Source organism: Mobula hypostoma, chromosome 9 (genome assembly GCF_963921235.1).
Source record: "Mobula hypostoma chromosome 9, sMobHyp1.1, whole genome shotgun sequence".
Taxonomy (NCBI): Eukaryota; Metazoa; Chordata; class Chondrichthyes; order Myliobatiformes; family Myliobatidae; genus Mobula; species Mobula hypostoma.
The window spans coordinates 121876965-121899853 of record NC_086105.1 but is presented as its reverse complement, the minus strand read 5'-3'; positions in this window follow the sequence as shown (position 1 = coordinate 121899853).

The window sequence follows — 22889 nt, the reverse complement described above, 5'->3', positions numbered from 1 at the left end:
GGAGTATGTTGAAGTCATGGTACACAGCATGTTTACTGGACTGGCGGCTGCACATGCTGAAAAATCACTGGGTGACTATCAGCTCGTGTCATCGGCATGAGCAGGTTATGCAGCAGAATCTGCAGTGGCTGATCACTCCTCAAAGTGACTTTTGTTTTTGGGGCAGCGTGGTAGCTTCGTAGTTAGTGTAACACTGTTATTGCGACAACAACCTAGGTTCAACTCTGCCTCTGCCTGCAAGGGGTTTGTGTGTTCTCCCTGTGATCTCATGGATTTCCACTGGGTGCTTCAGTTTCCTCCCACATTCCAAAGTTGTACGGGTTAGTAGGTTACATGGGTGTAATTGGACAGGATGGGCTCGGTGAAACAGAAGGGGTTATTACTGTGCTGTATCCCTAAATAAGAAATAAAATAAAATTATATCATGCTGTGGATACTTTGGGGGTGAGGAGTTGAAGGGAGACTAGCTTTCTACAGGAAAGTGGCAACCGTCAAGGTTGAGACACCACAGTTGGCTCTACTGCTCAAGAAGGATATCATTCCTCTTCACCTTTGTCATTAGTAGCTATATGGACCATGACCTTTGTCCCTTTGCCTTCCAATTTAGAGAGTAAAACTAGGTGATTCCTTTGGAAAAGTAGCAGCCAGGCTTTTTTTTTACGACTGCAAATGTGATTCTCAAACAGAAATTTGCTTCTTTAGTGTCAGGGCTAGAGATGCTTCAGAGTATCTGCAGGGGAAGGCAAGTAGCCGAAGATGATGGTCTATATGGCTGTGTCATAAGGGGTGCATCGGTGCAGACCCAAATGTAAGACAAAGACACTGAAGTACTAGGAACAGGACTTGACTAGAGAGCTGGGACAATAACACAGACTTGGGCTAGGACATCAGCTAGGCAAGCAGGACCAGGACCAGAACTGGGAACCAGGAGCCTGGGCTCAGACTCTGAGCCAGAGACTGGACAAGGACCCAGAATCTGGGTCTGACTCAGGCTCCAGGACGAGTGGCACATGGCCTTGACTTGGTACTCAGGAACAGCCAAGCCTTGGACTTGGGAAGACAGGAACCTCATAACCTTGGATGACAGGAACGCAGTACACAGAGCCTTGGTCTAGAGCACAGGAACATGGAACCTTGGACTTGAGAGACAGGAACACAGGGACATGGAACAGAGAGCCAGGACCCCTCCTTGGGAACAGGATTTAAGGCCAGGACTCATACACAGAACACAGAGCCAGGACCCCTCCTTGTGAACAGGACTCTACACAGAATGCTGAACACGACAAGACGGTTCCGAACACTAGGTAGTGGTAAACGGCCAGACCTACTTAGCAAAGGCATGGATACAGATGGTTCCAACTCAACGATAGACAGTTCTTGCAGGTGGCAGGGCAAGGCTCCAGAAGGAAGAGGAAGGGAAGGGAACAGTCCAGCCTCAGGGTAACAGCAAAGACAGCCTGGCTTACCCAACAGAGGCAAGGACAGGAAGGGACAGATCCAACCGCAGGGTAACAGCAAAGACGGCCTGACTTACCCTACAGAGGCATGGACAGGATACTGAAGAGACAAATCAGCAGCCACACTCAAACCCAGGGCCACTTATATTCCCAGCCCCAAGACGAGAATCAAGTGCCTATGATTAAGCCCAAATGAAACAAGGGACAGCCGGAAGACCCGGAGTCCGGAGTCCACGGACCAGACCGTGAACCGGAACGTGGAGTTTACGGACCGGACCATGACAGGCTGCCAACAACAGATATATGAAAAGGAGAACGCAGTACAAAAAGATCAAGAGCTGGGTCATGAATTATGGAACAGGATCTCTGACGTAGTAATCCCTGAATTACTTACAGTGCCACATGCTAATGAGATTAGGAATAGAAAGATAGATCAGAAAAATGAAGGGATAGCGTGGGAGGGAGAGTGTTAGATTTTTGGATCAGTGTGATTGTTTGCAGGGAAGGTGGAATCTGTTCAACTAGTTACTCAGTGGTAATATGATCACCAAATCCTCTGCCAACACTTCTTGACAATCACCACTCAGCTGAATCAGGAATATAAATACCATGGCTATCAGTTATTCTGTGATGAATGAAATTAGGCATGTTTTGACTTCCCAAACTCTTGTGACAATCTGCAAAGTGTGTTTGGAAAGTGATGAAGTACTTCGTACTTGCAAGAATTAGCGTAGCTCCATAAAAGACTAGATACCACCCAGGAGAAAAACGGGCTTCTTAACTTGGCAAAAATCTTACTTTTAAACCCACATGAGGTCAAAACCATGGGGACAAGAAGAGCAAGGTGAACAGGCACACAAGAATGCCATGGATTCCAACTTCCTAAAGAGAGACATATGATTTTGTTTTGGAAACATGGTGCCATCTGTAACATCTCATAGCAAGAACAGTGGAAATTCCTACCCTAAAGCAGGGGTCCCCAACCTTTGGCGCACCGCGGACCGGTTTAATATTGACAATATTCTTGTGGACTGCCTGACGGGTGGGGAGGGGGTGGGTGTTCAAGTTCAAGTTCAACAGTGCGTGACAGGGAATGAGAAAAGGTGCAGCTGACTCATATCTTTTCATGTCGCCAAATCATATCGTTTCCGCGTGGCCCGGTGGTTGGGGACCACTGTCCTAAAGCATTGCCTTAAGAATAACAGCTTACTGTAATCTTCCCAGAGATGTTTAGGATGGGCACAAAATGCTGATGTTGAATTAAATCCATCACCTGCCAGAAGTGAGCAAAATACAGTAAGACTGATAATTTGGCGCACTCAGGACTTTGGTGATGCTGCACCGGCAAAGATTTCAGACTATTGGATGCTACTCCATTTAATACATATTTTTATTAAATATGTATGTGACACAGTACAGTATTATAATAAATAACTTAGCAAGGCAGATAAGTTTAAAAGGATCTTGGAAAATAGGACCCAGTGATTGGAAAGGAAGCTCAGGAACTGGAGATTTGCTGAGTGGGATGGGATTGTATGAATCAGAGCTTTGGCAGTGGGAAGGGAATGTAGGGATCTGGTGAGCTGGAAGTGGGCATAGAAACTCAAGGCCTGGTGATTGGAAAGGGAGTGCGACAAACCTCACATAGTAGGCTAGATAGTAAATCTTCAGTCCTGATGAAGGCTCTTGGCCCAAAACCTTGACTGTTTTCTCTTTTTCTGGCCTGCTGAGTTCCTCCAGCATCTTGTGTGTGTTGCATAGGATTTTAAAATAGTCATTTAGTAGCTTATCAGAGTTTTACAGAACCACAGATGTGATTTGATCAGTCTTCTCCTTGAGCTAGTTTGTGACAGATGTGTTCAATAATCTGCAAAAAAAAAGCCACTCTCAGATTGGCTCAAATTTAGACTTAATTTATACTTGATGTACAGATTTCATCCAAAACAGAAATTCAACCTATTCATTGCATTTTGATTTTGTAACATCTACCTGTACATCAATTTGCTTTTGATTGTGTTACAATTGTTTTCTTGAAGATATAAGACACTGTGCTTTACCTCCCCAATCCATTTCACTGATGTCAGTGGACTTGAAGGCAGACTTCGTCATGTCAGTATGCCTATGCTGTGCATTCAGGACTAACAATGGAGGATGATTTTTCAGGCCACAGGCTCTTGTACTTGCTAACTCTGTACTCCTTCCAGACCATTGCCCCGTAGCTCACTGGAAAGCTACTGCCATAAATGGATTATTTATATTACAGTTTTCATATTATTGTGAGTCATTATTAATTCTTCAAGTTTTGCTATGGTTACATTTTGTTATACAGGAAAATTACCATGAGCTGGTAAGGTTCTGTTAAACCAGATGTGAATTTTTGCAATGTTCCCGGAATACTGAACTTTTACCAGTAAAGCATTTACTTTTAATAGACTGAAGTGAGTTCTAATGTTGTCACATTTTGTATTGGATAATAATCGAATTACTGACTCAATCCTGATTGAGCTGTGTAGAAGGAGGACGCATCAGCAGATTGTACTAGGAACATTAGCCCTGCATGAGCATCAGCTGACTTCATTGTACTGGCAAAGGCGAAAGTGATGGGATATAAATATGTGGAGCATAGTTACTGTTAGAATGGAACAGAGCAGATGACTGTCAGATTGGAACAAAACAGAGCGTGCTAAAGTCTACTCTTAACAACTATTAGTACTTCCTGTATTTTGAAAAGAAAATGTGTGAGCTTGTTTAGCAGGGATCTTTAAATTTCCTCCAGGAATGCTGGTGCTTGGTTGGCTTGCTGAATGTCAGTACCTGTCCCTAGGTTTTTAATCCTCTGTTTTGGTTTTGAAAAGAAAACTTCACAATACCCAAGGTAGGAAATCCCAGAACACATATGTTCAAAAAGTATAGCAAGAGTTGAAATGATGCAATATGAGGGAACGAATGATGACACCATGGACCCCTTGGATAACGGTTTTGGCCCATGGTATGAAAAAGGTTGGGAACCACCGTGTAAATCTCCACCATGATGTGTATTGCTTTCATGGGAATTAAAAAATATTGAATATCATGCCTTCATTAATCGCAACTTCACTCAATACTTCAAGCACACTCTTTTATGTATCTGAAGAGGACAATCTGAGAATGGAGTTAATAAAAATAGTCTAATTTTTACCACAGCCCATTAGCAGCATGTGAAATTGTGTTTGGAAAGACATAATTTGGAATAATATTTGGAACTCGGTACTTGTCTCACTTAAAGCGTATGTAAGCACCACACTGAGAATATTGTGATTCAGAAAATCTGTACATTTACAGGGACCAGCTGTTGATCAAATACACTGCATCTTTTTATGATGATATCGAGTTTAACAATAAGGATTAATAAAGGAATCTGGGCAAAGCACCCTTCTATGTCCTCTGTCTTTATGTTTACCTTGTCAACTGTATGTGGGCTACAAATTATTCTGTGCTTTCCGAGATTGGTCATACAAGACACCGTGCTTATCTCATAGTGTAAAGGAAAAAAAAAAGTGACACAGGTATTCCTGAATTGTGTATAGATAAAATGTCTTCATTAGTGTGGTTCATCCCCAAGAGGAAAGAAGTAGAGCTGGATTTAGTTCTAGAGAGGAAAAAGGAGTGAGTAGATTATATAGTAATAACCATGATTCCTTTATTGTGCTTTGTGGTGCATTGGGTGGCATTTTTGCCATAACCATAGCACTTGGACTGTGTTTGAAAGGCCAAATTGCTAACTCAATACGAAACCCAGCACAGATGGAAAGTGTGCAAGGAGCCAGCTGGACATGAACTTGTCCAGAAGGTCCTGTGCTGGTGCCACTACACCACCTGCCTGCACATGGAGCATCAAGGTGAGGAGAACTGAACATAAGGCAATTAGGTTTAGAATAGTTATGGCAAAGAACAAGCGCAAATTAAACGGGTAAGTACTAATTTCAGGAGATCAGTTTTGGGGGATTAAAGTCAAAGATTTACAGGTAAAACCACAACTGAGCAAAGAAAATGGAAGGTCCAGGTGCAGAATAGACAATATCATATAAAGTAAAAGCGAAAAACATCCAAATCCAGAGTTCTTTGAATAATCAACTTTTCTCAGGTTAATATAAATCAAAAAGGGTGCCTTATGACAAATTTTAGATTCATAACTTGGTAGAGTGTTAAGATGGATAAACAAAGCATAAAAGAAAATGATAGAAAGAGATAAGGGTGTATATTTGAATAGATTAGTCTTTTATATTAAAAATAAACCATAAAATAGTAGACAAAAAAATGACATTCTTTATGGTCCTAGTAGGAGATATCTTACTGGAAGCACAAGGTATGACTAAAATATTAATTGAACACTTTGCATTTATATTAGCTAAAGATGATGCTGCCAGCCTCTCTAAAGAAAGACGTAAAGCAGCAATCGAATAATGTGGCATCACCCAAAGTATGCAGTAAAACTCTCCTGATCCATTTGGTATGCGTGCCAGGTTCTCAGCAAGGTAAATTGAAATGACAGATGCTCTGATCACAATCTCAGACCTCCTCAGTCTTGAGAGAGACATTTGAGGGTCTGGAGAATTGCATATGTTACTATGCTAATCAAAAATCAGGACAAAAGGGATAAACACAGTAATTGTAAATACTACAACCTAATGTAGATGGTAAAAAAATACTTCATGCACAAGAAGGCAGGAGAAAATGAATTGACGGTTGTATAAATATGTGTTAGTAATTAAAAATCACATCCCATACTAAAAAGCAAATAATATTGAGATAACTTCATAGATTCATAGACTCAGAGTAACGAGCACCATAGCTCACCAGGACCATTCTGATCTTTATCTCCATCTATACTAATTCCACTTGCCTGCATTAAAACTGCATTGATTGACTTTTTTCAAGAAGACATGCTGCAACTTTATTAAACTTTGGTTAGGCCGCATCTGGAGTATTGCATACAGTTCTAGTCAACAATAGGACCCTGGTCAGACCCCACCTGGAGTACTGTGCTCAGTTCTGGTCACCTCACTACAGGAAGGATGGGCATACTATAGAAAGGTACAGAGGAGATTTACAAGGATGTCGCCTGGATTGTGGAGCATGCCTTATGAGAAAAGATTGAGTGAACTCGTCCTTCTCTCCTTGGAGTGTCAGAGGATGAGAGATGACCTGACAGAGGTGTATATGATGATGATATGCATTAATCTTGTGGATAGTCCAAGTATGGTGGTAGAGGCAAATAATTAGAGGCTTTTTCAGAGATGTTTAGATAGGCACATGAATGTGAGGAAGATGGAAGGATATGGGCATTGTGTAGGTAGGAGGGATTTTTTTTTGGGTGTTTTTAATTTACTTTTTAGCTGTTTTGGCTCAACTTTGTGGGACGAATAGCCTGTTTCTGTGCTGTACTGTTCTGTGTTCTAAGGTATAATGGGAAATGTGGAAAAGGATTTAGATCTCAGAATGTATGTAAGACTCCTGGTAGAGCAGTTACATAATAGATTATTTGGCAAAATTGATACCTGAGGTATTAGAGAGATAGAAGATTATATGAAATTAGCTAAGGGATGGAAAGTAAAGTATAGGTGGATATGTTAAATGTTCTCAGGAGTCATGGTGGAGCCTTTATAGATATATAAAGTAAAATTATGTTTTATATATCTACAGTATATGCAGGCCACCAATATACATCTGAGATACGGCTCTTTGTGATGAATATTAATGGCCTGCAAACAGATATATAAAACATAATTTTGAGGCTTACAGAACTTAGTAACCACTATGGATAATAGCAATAGGCTTTGGAAGGACACTGAGAACAGACCCTGTTTAATGTGGGTAACTGATTCATGGGTTAATAAAAAATGAAGATTGGTGACATAGTATTGAAAGGGGCACAAGAACAGATACCCGTGGGAGTATATATCCAAGACTGTGGAGGTGGTAGGATGAAGTGAGAAGTCTGTCAAGATAATCTGTAAAAGATCCATCACCTGACTAATAGAGAAAAGAGTATCAAAGTAATGAAGTTTTGCCAAGTACTGTGGTTAGACATCATCAGGAATATTGAGGTCAATGTTGAACACTACAGTTTATGTAATCTTTTTCAGCCATACATCCCCGCCCCCAGACATCAGTGTTCCTCTTTGACATTTCCAATTTTAAAGGCTCTAAGAATGCTGATCATATTCTCAGCTAGCAAATCTCTGGTCTCTACATTCGCTTCCTAAACCTACTTCACTTTTCTCCAATATATCACTTCTTAAAAGCTACTACTTCAACTAGCTTTTTGTTATTTTCCCGAGTATTCCTTCATCCCTTTATGTAGCACAGCATCATCTTTTGTTTGATGACATTGCTATTTTGCAGCTTGTGAAGATTTGCTAAGCTGAAGATGTCATAAGAATAAATCTTGTGTAAAACAGATAACAGTTCAATGTTGTTTTTCAATTCTCTCCATATTTATTTAACTAACAATAATCAGTGATGGAGTCTAGTCTATATTTGAGTCTGACCTCTGACATCACTTAGAACAACATACATGTGATTTGAACATAAGTCAGAAGTCAAAACAAAGAATGAAATCTGCAGATGCAGGGCATCTAAAACAAAAGCTGAATCTGTTGGAAGTACTTGGCAGGCCAGGCAGCATCTGTGGAAAGGAAAAATTAAGGATTCAGGTCAAGGATCCTTCATAGAAACATAGAAACATAGAAAATAGGTGCAGGAGTAGGCCATTCGGCCCTTTGAGCCTGCACTGCCATTCAGTATGATCATGGCTGATCATCCAACTCAGAACCCTGTACCTGCCTTCTCTCCATACCCCCTAATCCCTTTAGCCACAAGGGCCATATCTAACTCCCTCTTAAATATAGCCAATGAACTGGCCTCAACTGTTTCCTGTGGCAGAGAATTCCACAGATTCACCACTCTCTGTGTGAAGAAGTTTTTCCTCATCTCGGTCCTAAAATGCTTCCCCTTTATCCTTAAACTGTGACCTCTCATTCTGGACTTCCCCAACATCGGGAACAATCTTCCTGCATCTAGCCTGTCCAATCCCTTTACAACTTTATACATTTCAATAAGATCCCCCCTCAATCTTCTAAATTCATCTAACAGTCCGTGTTGTATAAGTTACCTGGGATATTGTAGAGAGAAGTTTCATTCAGTTGTGATTCATTCATAATATTTTGACCTTTATACTTGCAAAGTCATAGAGGTATGGCCATGTCCTTAGAAATATTATTTATGCCAAATTAATTTTAATGTAGTATATTTTTCCAATGTATTCTAACATTTTCACTTTCTGAAATAATAAGGTTTTGGTATGCCTATCAGACATTCATTCCTGTTTTCATAGTTCTTTGATATTTGTTTTCTTTGAAGACTGCTTTCTACTGAATTCATTACCTCAATCAACATTCTGTACACAACTAATTCAAACTCAGGCACTTCTGTGAAATCTATCCAGGAAATGACAGCAAGCTACATAGCAGAATTCATTGAAAATTATATGCAAGGATACAGAAATCCAATATTACAACTTACGACATTTTTTGTACAAATTTCTCTCTTGTGTTTTGTTGGTTCAGCATTTTTTAAATACTGTGAAAGCAATTTTATTAAGCTTAGATAAAATACAATAATCAAAAATGCAATTCAGCCAATTAATTCATAGTCATAGTCATAGTCATAGCCATACTTTATTGATCTCAGGGGAAATAGGTTTTCGTTACAGTTGCACCATAAATAATTAAATAGTAATAAAACCATAAATAGTTAAATAGTAATATGTAAATTATGCCAGGAAATAAGTCCAGGACCAGCCTATTGGCTCAGGGTGTCTGACCCTCCAAGGGAGGAGTTGTAAAGTTTGATGGCCACAGGCAGGAATGACTTCCTATGACACTCTGTGTTGCATCTCGGTGGAATGAGTCTCTGGCTGAATATACTCCTGTGCCCAACCAGTACATTATATAGTGGATGGGAGACATTGTCCAAGATGGCATGCAACTTGGACAGCATCCTCTTTTCAGATACCACCATCAGAGAGTCCAGTTCCATCCCCACAACATCACTGGCTTTACGAATGAGTTTGTTGATTCCGTTGGTGTCTGCTACCGTCAGCCTGCTGCCCCAGCACACAACAGCAAACATGATCGCACTGGCCACCACAGACTCGTAGAACGTCCTCAGCATCGTCTGGCAGATGTTAAAGGACCTCAGTCTCCTCAGGAAATAGAGGCGGCTCTGACCCTTCTTGTAGACAGCCTCAGTGCTCTTTGACCAGTCCAGTTTATTGTCAATTCGTATCCCCAGGTATTTGTAATCCTCCACCATGTCCACACTGACCCCCTGGATGGAAACAGGGGTCACCGGTACCTTAGCTCTCCTCAGGTCTACTACCAGCTCCTTAGTCTTTTTCACATTAAGCTGCAGATAATTCTGCTCACACCATGTGACAAAGTTTCCGACCGTAGCCCTGTACTCAGCCTCATTTCCCTTGCTGATGCATCCAACTATGGCAGAGTCATCAGAAAACTTCTGAAGATGACAAGACTCTGTGCAGTAGTTGAAGTCTGAGGTGTAAATGGTGAAGAGAAAGGGAGACAAAACAGTCCCCTGTGGAGCCCCAGTGCTGCTGATCACTCTGTCGGACACACAGTGTTGCAAGCACACGTACTGTGGTCTGCCAGTCAGGTAATCAAGAATCCATGACACCAGGAAAGCATCCACCTGCATCGCTGTCAGCTTCTCCCCCAGCAGAGCAGGGTGGATGGTGTTGAATGCACTGGAGAAGTAAAAAAACATGACCCTCACAGTGCTCGCTGGCTTGTCCAGGTGGGCGTAGACACGGTTCAGCAGGTAGACGATGGCATCCTCAACTCCTAGTCGGGGCTGGTAGGCGAACTGAAGGGGATTTAAGTGTGGCCTGACCATAGGCTGGAGCAGCTCCAGATCAAGTCTCTCCAGGGTCTTCATGATGTGGGAGGTCAAAGCTACCGGTCTGTAGTCATTGAGGCCGCTGGGGCGCGGCGTCTTCGGCACAGGGACGAGGCAGGACATATTCCACAGCACAGAAACCCTCCAGAGCCTCAGGCTCAGGTTGAAGACATGGCAAAGTACTCCACATAGCTGAGGGGCACAGGCTTTGAGCACCCTGGTACTGACACCATCCGGTCCTGCAGCCTTGCTTGGGTTGAGACGTTTCAGCTGTCTTCTCACCTGTCAGCTGTGAAGCCCACCATGGTGGTTTCATGTGGGGAAGGAGTATAGTCATGAGAGCAGGGTGGGGGACTGTGAGGAGGGGTAGGAGGGGAGAGTGGAATATGTGTTGGTTGGGGGCCGACAACAGATGACTCATGTGGGGGATGGGAAGGGGCCACAATGTCAAATCTGTTAAAGAACAGGTTAAGTTCTGGGTAGAGCTGCGTAACACTAAGGGGCAGAAGACGCTGGTGGGAGTTGTTTACAGGCCACCTAACAGTAGTAGTGAGGTCGGAGATGGTATTAATCAGGAAATTAGAAATGTGTGCAATAAAGGAACAGCAGTTATAATGGGTGACTTCAATCTACATGTAGATTGGGTGAACCAAATTGGTAAAGGTGCTGAGGAAGAGGATTTCTTGGAATGTATGCGGGATGCTTTTTTGAACCAACATGTCGAGGAACCAACTAGAGAGCAGGCTATTCTGGACTGGGTTTTGAGCAATGAGGAAGGGTTAATTAGCGATCTTGTCGTGAGAGGCCCCTTGGGTAAGAGTGACCATAATATGGTGGAATTCTTCATTAAGATGGAGAGTGACATAGTTAATTCAGAAACAAAGGTTCTGAACTTAAAGAGGGGTAACTTTGAAGGTATGAGACGTGAATTAGCTAAGATAGACTGGCAAATGACACTTAAAGGGTTGACGGTGGATATGCAATGGCAAGCATTTAAAGGTTGCATGGATGAACTACAACAATTGTTCATCCCAGTTTGGCAAAAGAATAAATCAAGGAAGGTAGTGCACCCGTGGCTGACAAGAGAAATTAGGGATAGTATCAATTCCAAAGACGAAGCATACAAATTAGCCAGAGAAAGTGGCTCACCTGAGGACTGGGAGAAATTCAGAGTTCAGCAGAGGAGGACAAAGGGCTTAATTAGGAAGGGGAAAAAAGATTATGAGAGAAAACTGGCAGGGAACATAAAAACGGACTGTAAAAGCTTTTATAGATATGTAAAAAGGAAAAGACTGGTAAAGACAAATGTAGGTTCCCTGCAGACAGAAACAGGTGAATTGATTATGGGGAGCAAGGACATGGCAGACCTATTGAATAATTACTTTGGTTCTGTCTTCACTAAGGAGGACATAAATAATCTTCCAGAAATAGTAAGGGACAGAGGGTCCAGTGAGATGGAGGAACTGAGCGAAATACATGTTAGTAGGGAAGTGGTGTTAGGTAAATTGAAGAGATTGAAGGCAGATAAATCCCCAGGGCCAGATGGTCTGCATCCTAGAGTGCTTAAGGAAGTAGCCCAAGGAATAGTGGATGCATTAGTGATAATTTTTCAAAACTCGTTAGATTCTGGACTAGTTCCTGAGGATTGGAGGGTGGCTAATGTAACCCCACTTTTTAAAAAAGGAGGGAGAGAGGAACTGGGGAATTATAGACCGGTTAGCCTAACGTCGGTGGTGGGGAAACTGCTGGAGTCAGTTATCAAGGATGTGATAACAGCACATTTGGAAAGCAGTGAAATCATCGGACAAAGTCAGCATGGATTTGTGAAAGGAAAATCATGTCTGACGAATCTCATAGAATTTTTTGAGGATGTAACTAGTAGAGTGGATAGGGGAGAACCAGTGGATGTGGTATATTTGGATTTTCAAAAGGCTTTTGACAAGGTCCCACACAGGAGATTAGTGTGCAAACTTAAAGCACATGGTATTGGGGGTAAGGTATTGGTGTGGGTGGAGAATTGGTTAGCAGACAGGAAGCAAAGAGTGGGAATAAACGGGACCTTTTCAGAATGGCAGGCGGTGACTAGTGGGGTACCACAAGGCTCAGTGCTGGGACCCCAGTTGTTTACAATATATATTAATGACTTGGATGAGGGAATTAAATGCAGCATCTCCAAGTTTGTGGATGACACGAAGCTGGGTGGCAGTGTTAGCAGTGAGGAGGATGCTAAGAGGATGCAGGGTGACTTGGATAGGTTGGGTGAGTGGGCAAATTCATGGCAGATGCAATTTAATGTGGATAAATGTGAAGGGATCCACTTTGGTGGCAAAAATAGGAAAACAGCTCAGTATCTGAATGGTGGTCGATTAGGAAAAGGGGAGGTGCAACGAGACCTGGGTGTCATTATACACCAGTCTTTGAAAGTGGGCATGCAGGTACAGCAGGCGGTGAAAAAGGCGAATGGTATGCTGGCATTTATAGAGAGAGGATTCGAGTACAGGAGCAGGGAGGTACTACTGCAGTTGTACAAGGCCTTGGTGAGACCACACCTGGAGTATTGTGTGCAGTTTTGGTCCCCTAATCTGAGGAAAGACATCCTTGCCATAGAGGGAGTACAAAGAAGGTTCACCAGATTGATTCCTGGGATGGCAGGACTTTCATATGAAGAAAGACTGGATGAACTGGGCTTGTACTCGTTGGAATTTAGAAGATTGAGGGGGGATCTGATTGAAACGTATAAGATCCTAAAGGGATTGGACAGGCTAGATGCAGGAAGATTGTTCCCGATGTTGGGGAAGCCCAGAATGAGGGGCCACAGTTTGAGGATAGAGGGGAAGCCTTTTAGGACCAAGATTAGGAAAAACTTCTTCACACAGAGAGTGGTGAATCTGTGGAATTCTCTGCCACAGGAAACAGTTGAGGCCAGTTCATTGGCTATATTTAAGAGGCAGTTAGATATGGCCCTTGTGGCTACGGGGGTCAGGGTTTATGGAGGGAAGGCTGGGGCGGAGTTCTGAGTTGGATGATCAGCCATGATCATAATAAATGGCGGTGCAGGCTCGAAGAGCCGAATGGCCTACTCCTGCACCTATTTTCTATGTTTCTATGTTTCTAAGTTCATTGACCCTGTCCACACTGCCTTCAGCTCCTCTGTTACTAGTTTGCCAGAACCCAGTGATGGTCCTCATCTCACTCCAGACCTCTCTCATGTTGTTCTGCTGGAGTTTCCACTCAAGCTTCCTCCTGTACCTGTCTTTAGCCTCCCTGATCCTGGCTTTCAGGTCCCTCTGTATTGACCTCAGCTCCTCCCTATTTCCATCTCTAAACACCCTCTCTTTAGCATTCAGGATGTCCTTAATATCCTTTGTTATCCATGGCTTGTTATTTGAATAACAAAGGACAATTCTTGTCGGAACATTGCAGTCCACACAGAAGTTGATGTAATTAGTGATGCACTCTGTGAGCCCATCAATATCCTTTCCATGTGGCTCACAGAGTGCCTGCCAGTCTGTCACCTCAAAACAACCCTGGAGCGCCTCATAAGCCTCCTCCGACCATTTCCTCACTGTCCTCGATGTTGCAGGTTTACTCTTCACCAGAGGCACGTAGCAGGGTTTTAGATGCACCAGGTTGTGATCTGACCTTCCCAGTGGGGGGAGGGGAGAGGAGCTGTATGCATCCTTAACATTAACATACATCAAATCCAGAGTCCTCTCCCCTCTGGTTGTACAGCTCACATACTGCGTGAAGTTGGGCAGTGTTCTAGCCATGGTAACATGGTTGAAGTCACCCGAGATGGTAATGAGGGCACTCGGGTGCTGGGTTTGTAATCTGGCTATGACGGTGTAAATGATGTTACACGCCGACGTTGGGTTGGCAGGGGTAGGGATGTACACAACAACCACAATTGCATGCGAGATTTCCCTTGGCAAATAGTATGGCCAGAGTCCAACAGCAAAAAGTTCAATATCCGGGCTACAAACACATTCCTTGATCGTAATATGACCAGGATTGCACCATCTGTTGTTTACCAGAACCGCAAGCCCACCTCGTTTACGCTCACTGCTCTCAGTGCAATTCTGGTCAGCTCGAACGATCTGGAAGCCCTCTATGGAAACGCTATGATCGGGTATGTCCTCGTGCAGCCACGTTTCAGTAAAACACATGACACTGCTCTCCCGAAATGTTCTCTGACTCCTGACAAGCACTGTCAATTCGTCCATTTTATTACCCAGCGATCTCACATTCCCCATGATGAGAGAGGGGAGACACGGCTTATAATTTCTCTTCTCCATAAGCTTCTGTTGTCTCGACCTGGTCCTCTCCCCTCGCCTTTTTGATCCCCCTCTGCATCCTCTGTATTAATTCAACTGTATTAATCTGTAAAGCTTTTGGTATGCCAGTAATAATTTCTAGTTCTAATGTCAATATTTATATAATTGGAACAACTAGTAGACTGATATTTAACTATTAATGATTTTACAGAAAATTTAGCAATACTTGGCATTAAACTCATATTTTTTGAGTCTCAGTTATTAGATAAAATTATGCTTCTAGCAGTAACACTAAAGTCTTCCCTGTCACTGTTGTCAAGAGCTCTTTGTGAATGAGTTTTTATAATTTCAGTTTGCTTGAAGATATCAGAACATGATACTTACCCACAGTAATTTGTGAGGTAACTGCAGAAAGGTGGTGGAAATACCAACAGATCAGGCACCAGCTGTGGAGAAAGAAACAGAGTTAACATTTAAGATTGACCATCTTCTGGTGAAAAGGTTAATTTGAGTGGTGTCTTCTCCATCCTTTCTCCTCACTCAAAAAGAAAGATGAACATAATCCATTGTGTTAAATAGTCACTCCATCCACCAGCAACACATCATGGTTGTATCATGTTTTATCTACAAGTCCCACAACCACACCTCTATGTAATTTCCTCAACAATATCTCAGAAGCACACACACTTTAATTCTGAAAAGGATGAATGCTAAATGATTACCTGCAAGTTTCCCTCCAAGTCAAAAACCATTCTCCCCTCGAAATACGTTTGTTATCTTTATTACATTCACAATGGTTGAGTATCCTGAAGGACTACAAAATAACAGGTTGGGAGTACTCAGTACACATACTTCTTTATATGTTTACGTTTTTAAGTGGAAATTAATGATTAGCACTAAATGATGACTTTGCTGGCGAAGGCCACATTCCACGAATTAAAAACAAAACTTTTTATTGTACTTGTTTGCAATACTCCTGCTTTAATATACACTGGATTCTGGTTTACTGGGACACATCAAGGCCAGCACATTTTGGCCCAATTAAGCCGCTGCCCTAATTAACCAAAGTTTCATAGAAATAATTAAAAAGTATAAAAAAGACAAATTATCATTTGACTCAGTGACAATTTATGCATTTAAATGAAATACAGAACAAATCAGAACACTACCAATACCTCAACACTACTATACAACTGTGTATTAGTTCCTAATTGTTATGGGTGGAGGAATTCATTCTGCCATGTTCTTATGGTGGACTGTAAGTGAACAAAATCAGTGCAGGCACCTCGTGCGGACAATGGATTGCCTTCATACAATGCTCTAGGTGATTGCATCATCCAAATTCTTCATAATTCGTAACTTGTTGAAATCGTGAACTTGTTTCATTTTCATTCCCGGCCATTTCTAACATCTTCAAGTCTGAATACTTGAAACCGAACTGAACAAAACAGTTCTGAATTGTCTCACCAACTATTAGTGACAAAAATCATTGCCTTTTGAACACAAACACATGTAACTGACACTATTTAAAAACTGATCGCTCTAGGCATGGAGCGGTGTCTAATGACCATGAAAATGCACGTGACTGATGCTGCTTAGAAACTGCTCAGCAACAGTCCACTGCTGTAATTTAATGGCATCGTGCCCCAAATGAATGATGGGAATCCCAGGTATTTTCTCAATGTAGACTTTATTCTTGAAGAGTTGTCCCAAATAGATGGCTGCTCCGATTGACTAATGGTGCAATTAACCAGAATCCAATGTATTTATTTATTATTTAGAGATGCAGCAGGGAACAGGACCTTCTGCCCCAGTGAGTTGCACAGGCCAGCAACCAGGGGATAATTTGCAATGATCAATTAATCGGTACCTCTTTGGACTGTGGGAGGAAACCAAAGGACCAGGAGGAAATTCAGGTGCTCATGGGAAGAACATGCAGATTTCTTACAGACGGCATATGAACTGAACTCCAACACCCCAAGGCTGTATAGCGTTGTGCTAGCTGCATGTTTCCATAGTGAATTAAGCTACCTGGTTACGTGGGGGAAATCATATAGTCTGAGGTGAATAAGAACACTGCACACAGGCAGCACCAGAGGTCAGGAGTGAATCTGAAGCATTTACTGCTGTCTTGCAGCTTTCATCTTCTAAGTATTTCTTCAAATGTGGTTGACTAGGATCTAGAAGATCTTTCAGAGGAGCAAACATTACCAGACAATTCTTGGTTATATGAACAATACCTTCTATGTCTGTGTGAGGAGTGGCCCGCCACACAGTCTTCCGTTCCGCGCCTTGTAAGGCATGCAAATGTTTGACGCTGGCCTCTTAGGCCTGAGTCGACAATCCCTCCCCTCCCACTTTCTCTGGATAGTTCAACAATTTATTGTGAAGTGAATTTTGACAACAGACATAAAAGTAGGACCCTCCCAGCACCTCCTCCACCCATTGGCGTGTAACTTAATGGACAGAGCAGGATGTATCACCTTCTTAGTTCTTCCTAAAGAAGTACCTTTATCTGCAAGATTAGGCAATGTCTCAGCATTATATCCTGTATTTTTCCTCATTCATCCAGCCTCGCTTTAAGATTAGAATTAGACAATACCCCATTGGCAGCACTATGGAATATTCTATTACTCCAATAAAGCATTGAGTACAGGTACATTTTATCCAGGAGTCAAAACAAAGTGGGAAAAAAACTATAATTATCATTGTTTCATTCCTTGGGAAACCCATCTTTAAAGAAATATGATGAGGCAATTTAATCAAAATTTCTGGTGGGAAGAGAAATAATGTCAACTGTTCATGAAATGATGCTATTGTGAACTCCAGCTTCTTAGCATCTTATTAGCCCGTGAAAACTATGGTAATCTTCTCTGCCAGGTATTCATTGTATGGTCCTGACCTTTTTCATGATTAATAAGAGGCATATTATCTCACTTTTAAATGGCTAAGTCTTCACAGTTCTAAAGCCTAGGAAGTGTTTTAGAGAAAATTTGTTTGCAGCACTTCTATATGCCAAAATGCAAAAAGTTTATAATATTTATATATATTTCATGGTGAAATATCACCCACTGGAAATCAGACCGGGCCTGATTCTTCTCAATGCCACCATCATTTCCCCACAAAAGTGGCCCCCATTCTTAATAATTTCTCCCATTCCAATTAAATACTAAGTGGCAGACTTTGTAAAGATGCTTGCAAGAGTCAGTAAATATGTTTGATAAACCTCTTGAACTGGGGAATGTTTTGGCTGAAGCTGCACAAGGAATTCAGAAGGTGGGGGGAAGCTATCTATTCACATGTACCATCAGGGAGGAACTTTTCAGAGAGATTCAAACCCACTCCACTCCTATTTCCCACCTATTGCTTTTTTTCTGTAACCTCCCTGCCTCCCCATACTTTGTTCTCCACCTACTCTACACTACAATGAAGTAACTACCATCTTGCTTTTGAACAGTTCAGGCTGTAAGGCTCTTAAAGGTGAATATAAACCATGATGACAATTTCGTGCAACAAGGATATTGTTCACCCATAAGAGGTAGAAATAAAGTGATATGTGACCTGGAGTGAACATCCTTTGGGAATTCTCAACATTAACTGAGGAACCGACAAAGTCCCATGACATGTCAAACATGAACAAGGAAACTTCCTCCTGATTCCCACATACAGCTGTTGAACAATGGTTCCTCCATGTCTCATGGAATTTTGACGAAACTATGAAAGTAACAAAGTGACAAAATGTTCTCTGAGTTGTGGAACTTCCATCACCAAGAGTATCTTGGTAGCACCACCAAGTGACCAAGCCTCAAGGACATGATCTATCACGTTGGGACTACAGTGTGAATGTTTGAGGCAATACAAGGGATAAGTCTACTTGGCGCTGTCCTTGCCGAGTGTCCTGTTGCAGGCGTATCTCAAAGACAGCACTGGAGACAAAGTCACACCTTTACCCTAAGGACGCCTTCCAGGATTTTGTGTGGCTTTATAATCATGCTAAATCTGGCTGCTCAGAAATAAGCATTTACAGCTGGCCTGCTGAGTATTTTGAGTGTTTTCTATTTCTCAGGTTTATTGAGGCTTAGTATGATTTATATTGCCTGTTGTAACATTATGTTTGTTTCATAACTGAGTCTGCAGGTTGTATAGATATTGAACGTGATCATTCTATGTCTGTGACATAATAATCAAATTCTATCATATACTCAGTATTCATCCTCTTTCCCATCATACAGCATTTTGTACCTTTCAGCTTTAACCTAGTTTGTTTCATCTTCTTTACGTAAATGAAAAACAATCAATCTGCTCTCTAAAGATGAAATCTATACCTCATTTGTTTCAGACTCTTCATTGTAGGATCATCTTAAACTAACACACTTTCATGCCGATACAAAGGGCTTTAAGCTCTGGAGTCCATTATAGTCCGCAACTTCAGGCTAACATTTCTTCTTTCATCAATGGTCTCTCCAACATTTGGTATAATTTTTTCCACACTTAACCTTTTTATTTTCATAGGCAGTCTCTCACCCAAAATATAAAACCTCAAAATAACATACCTAAGTTATTTACTACCCTTATAATTTTAAAGGATTTGAGGAAATTTGTCAAGCAGATGCCATCCCTCTGAATCTATACAGGTGAATGCGTATTCAGCATTGTCACATACTTAATGCTTCAGTCAATGCTTCATAATGTTTCAATTATTTTACCCAGTAATAATCTTCAATAATTTTCAGTCGATCCATAACTTTAATCTTATAATCCTTAAAGTGTGAATTTAGCGCAGTTGGTAGCTCAATCTTTTAGAATCGCAGCAGGACTAGGAACATATCCTATGTTGCCAGTGTTTTCTGATGAATTCATAAACTTCATATAAGCCTTTAAAATAACATTCTTCCTGGGTATGTATGTAGGTAAAGATTTGCATGACACTCTTTTAGCTGTTACTGATCTTCTTTATATATTGCACAATGTTCACTTTCCAACTATTTGCATCAAAACCCTTGACTTATCTTATTTTTGTAATTTACTGGTCACATTTGCTAACTTTACAACCTTGGCTTCATTTTTAAAGTTAATAAGATAGACACAAAATGCTCTTGAATGTTCTGGTAAAAGGAGAGGTGTTAAACAATTTCTTTTTTTTCTCTTTTGTAAGGAAGTCCAACCTCTACATCCCATAGTTAAAATGTACGATTACAATAATGGCTGGTCATGCGCCTGTTATATATTGCAAACAAATATGATCCTGAACCATGGAGACAATCTTTGGGAGAAGCACTGAGACCCTTCATCCCATTCAACTTCAGACATCGATAGCAGCTGAAAGCATGGTTGTCTCTTTTACCTCCTGGAGCTTCAATCCAGCCTTCAATTTTGCTGTGGAGCACCATTTTTGCTGTTGGTTTAAAAATGTTTATATTTGTAAAAATTTGATATCATGACGATCAGTTATCATTATATCAACCTCTGTAGCTGTTGTTCATATCCCTTTAACTTTGATCTAGATGCCATCTTCCTTTCCTACCATTAATTTACTCTTTGAAGTTACTTGAAGAAGTGAAAATGTATTGTTTTTTTATTGTCTAGTGATAGGTGCTATTCCCATGAATAAGTATATCTATTATCCAATGACTAGAAGAAGATCTTCTCCAATTGCTGATATATTATTTGTAGTTTTTTTGCCATTGCCTGTGGTGAATTTGATCATGTCTTTTTTCAAACATTAGGGATATTTGTGCTATGTTGTACACAATAAAGGTTAGGGCTTTATGCTGATTGAAATGGTCACAATTTATTTTTATTGCCATTTGATATCTATGAATCACTGTGTTTCAATGTTTTTATTTTGAAAAGTATCAGTTCATATATATGCTTTATAAATTTTACATCAGCAAAAGAATATAATTGCTTAAAAATAAGCATTCTAGGTCCAATATCAACTACAACAACAGCAAGTTTATGCATTAAAGTGTAAAATGTCCTAAAGAACTTCACAAAATCGTTATCCAGTGAAACCTGACATCCATTCCTTGTTAGGACAGAAACAGGCAAAAATTGTTCTAAGAGCCATTTTAACAAAGGAATAAAGTGTGGAAAAGTGGAGGGAACTTTAGGTCACAAACTCCAGAATTCATTTGAAATGATTACGTGCTGTGAATATAATTTCCTCTGAATAATTAACACCCGTTTAGTGTTAGACAAATGTGAATTGATTTCATTCAGATCCTTGATGTATACATTTGGAAATACACACTCAGTGGCCACTTTATTAGGTACCTTCTGTACTGAATAAAGTAGCCACAGAGTGTATGCTTGTGGTCTTCTGCTGCTGTAGCCAATCTACTTCAATATTTGACATATTGTGCATTCAGAGACGCTCTTCTTTACTCCCCTGTTGTAATGCATGATTATCCGAGCTACTGTCACCTTCTTATTAACTTGAAGCAGCCTGGCCATTCTCCTCTAACCTCTCTGATTAACAATGTGTTCTTGCCCACAGAACTGCAGCTCACTGGATGTTTTATTTTTTCCCACCATTCTCTATAAACTCTAGAGACTGCTGTGTGTGAAAATCCCAGGAGATCAGCAGTTTCTGGGATAATCAGAGCCCCGACTGGCACCAACAAACATTCCATGGTCAAAGTCGCTTAAATCATATTTCTTCCCCATTCTGATGTTTGGTCTGAACAACAACTGAACGTCTTGACCATGTTTGTATTCTTTTATGCGTTGAGTAGCTGCCACATAATTGGCTGATTAGATATTTGCATTAACGAGCAGGCGTTCAGGCACAACCATAGGATTTCACATTTGTGAAATTACTTTGATTTCCATTCATAGGGTACATACAGAAGGAGCTGTAAATTCGCAAAATAAGAAGACCATATAGAGAGTGATTGAGATTGTGGTCAAATGGTGCTACAACAACCTCTCACTCATCGTCACCAAAGCAAAAATCTGATTATCAACTAGAGGGGGAAGAAGTCGGAAGTCCATGATGCAGTCCTCATTAGGGGACAAAGGTAGAGAGGGTCAGTAACATAAAATTCCTTGGCCTTGTCCTATCAGAGAATCTGTCCTGGAACCAGCACAGAATTGCCATCGCAAAGAAGGCACGACTGTGCCCCTACTTTTTAGAAGTTTGCGTAGATTTGGTATGTCACCTAACACTTTGACAAACTTCTATAGTTGCCCAGTGAAGCATATCCTAACTAGCTGCTTCATGGCCTGGTATGGAAAGCCCAATGCCCAGGAATGAAATAGACAGAAAGTGCTGGATACAGCCCAGTCCACCACAGGAAAAGCCATTCACACCACTGTGCGCATTGAGTGCTGTTGCAAGAACGTAGCATCCATCGTCAAGGAGCACCACCATCCAGGTCTTGTTCCCCTCTCACTACCATCGGGCAGGAGGTACAGGAGCCCTAGGTCCCACACCGCCAGATTCAGGAACAGCTATTCCTCTACAACCATCAACTTCTGAATAGAAGGTAACCTCATTTGCCACAATCCTGAACTAATTCTACAATTAACTAAGACTCATTTTCAAGGACTCTCTAACTAAAGTTCTCATTATTAATTTTTTAAACATTGTACAATTTGTCTTTGTTTTCAGATTGGTTGCTTGTAACTTTTTAATGTATAGTTTTCATAAATTCTATTTTATTTCTTCACTATCCTGTAAATGCTATTTTTCATGAGCAAGATGGCGCCTGTGAACCATGGCAATATGTTGCAGGCTGCTTACAAAGCTTCTAAGTATACCTCTCCTGAACTATTCTCACTGTAATCACTTTGAAAACACTGGATACATCGGTAAGATCCGAAGGCTTCTTGATGCACAGGATAGACCAATCTGCAGAATCAGAGAAGTTAAAAGGCAGGGGTCTGTGTTTCATGATAAACTCTCAGTTTTATCGTACTCTTTTAAGGGACAGGATAAAGAGTTGGATTATACTTTCCTCAGAAAACTGAAAGAGAAGAACAAGGGAAAGATGATGGTCAAGGTCATGCTGTGTCCACATGGATTTCCTCCAGGTGCGCTGGATTGCAGCTACAAAGAAGGCATGACTACAGCTATATTTCATTAGGAACTTGAGGAGATTTGGTATGCCACCAAAGGAAAGGAAAGGTGTGTCGCATCCGGAGTTTCTCCGGTTAGCGGATGATTTCCCTCCACACCTCTCTGACATAGTGGGGA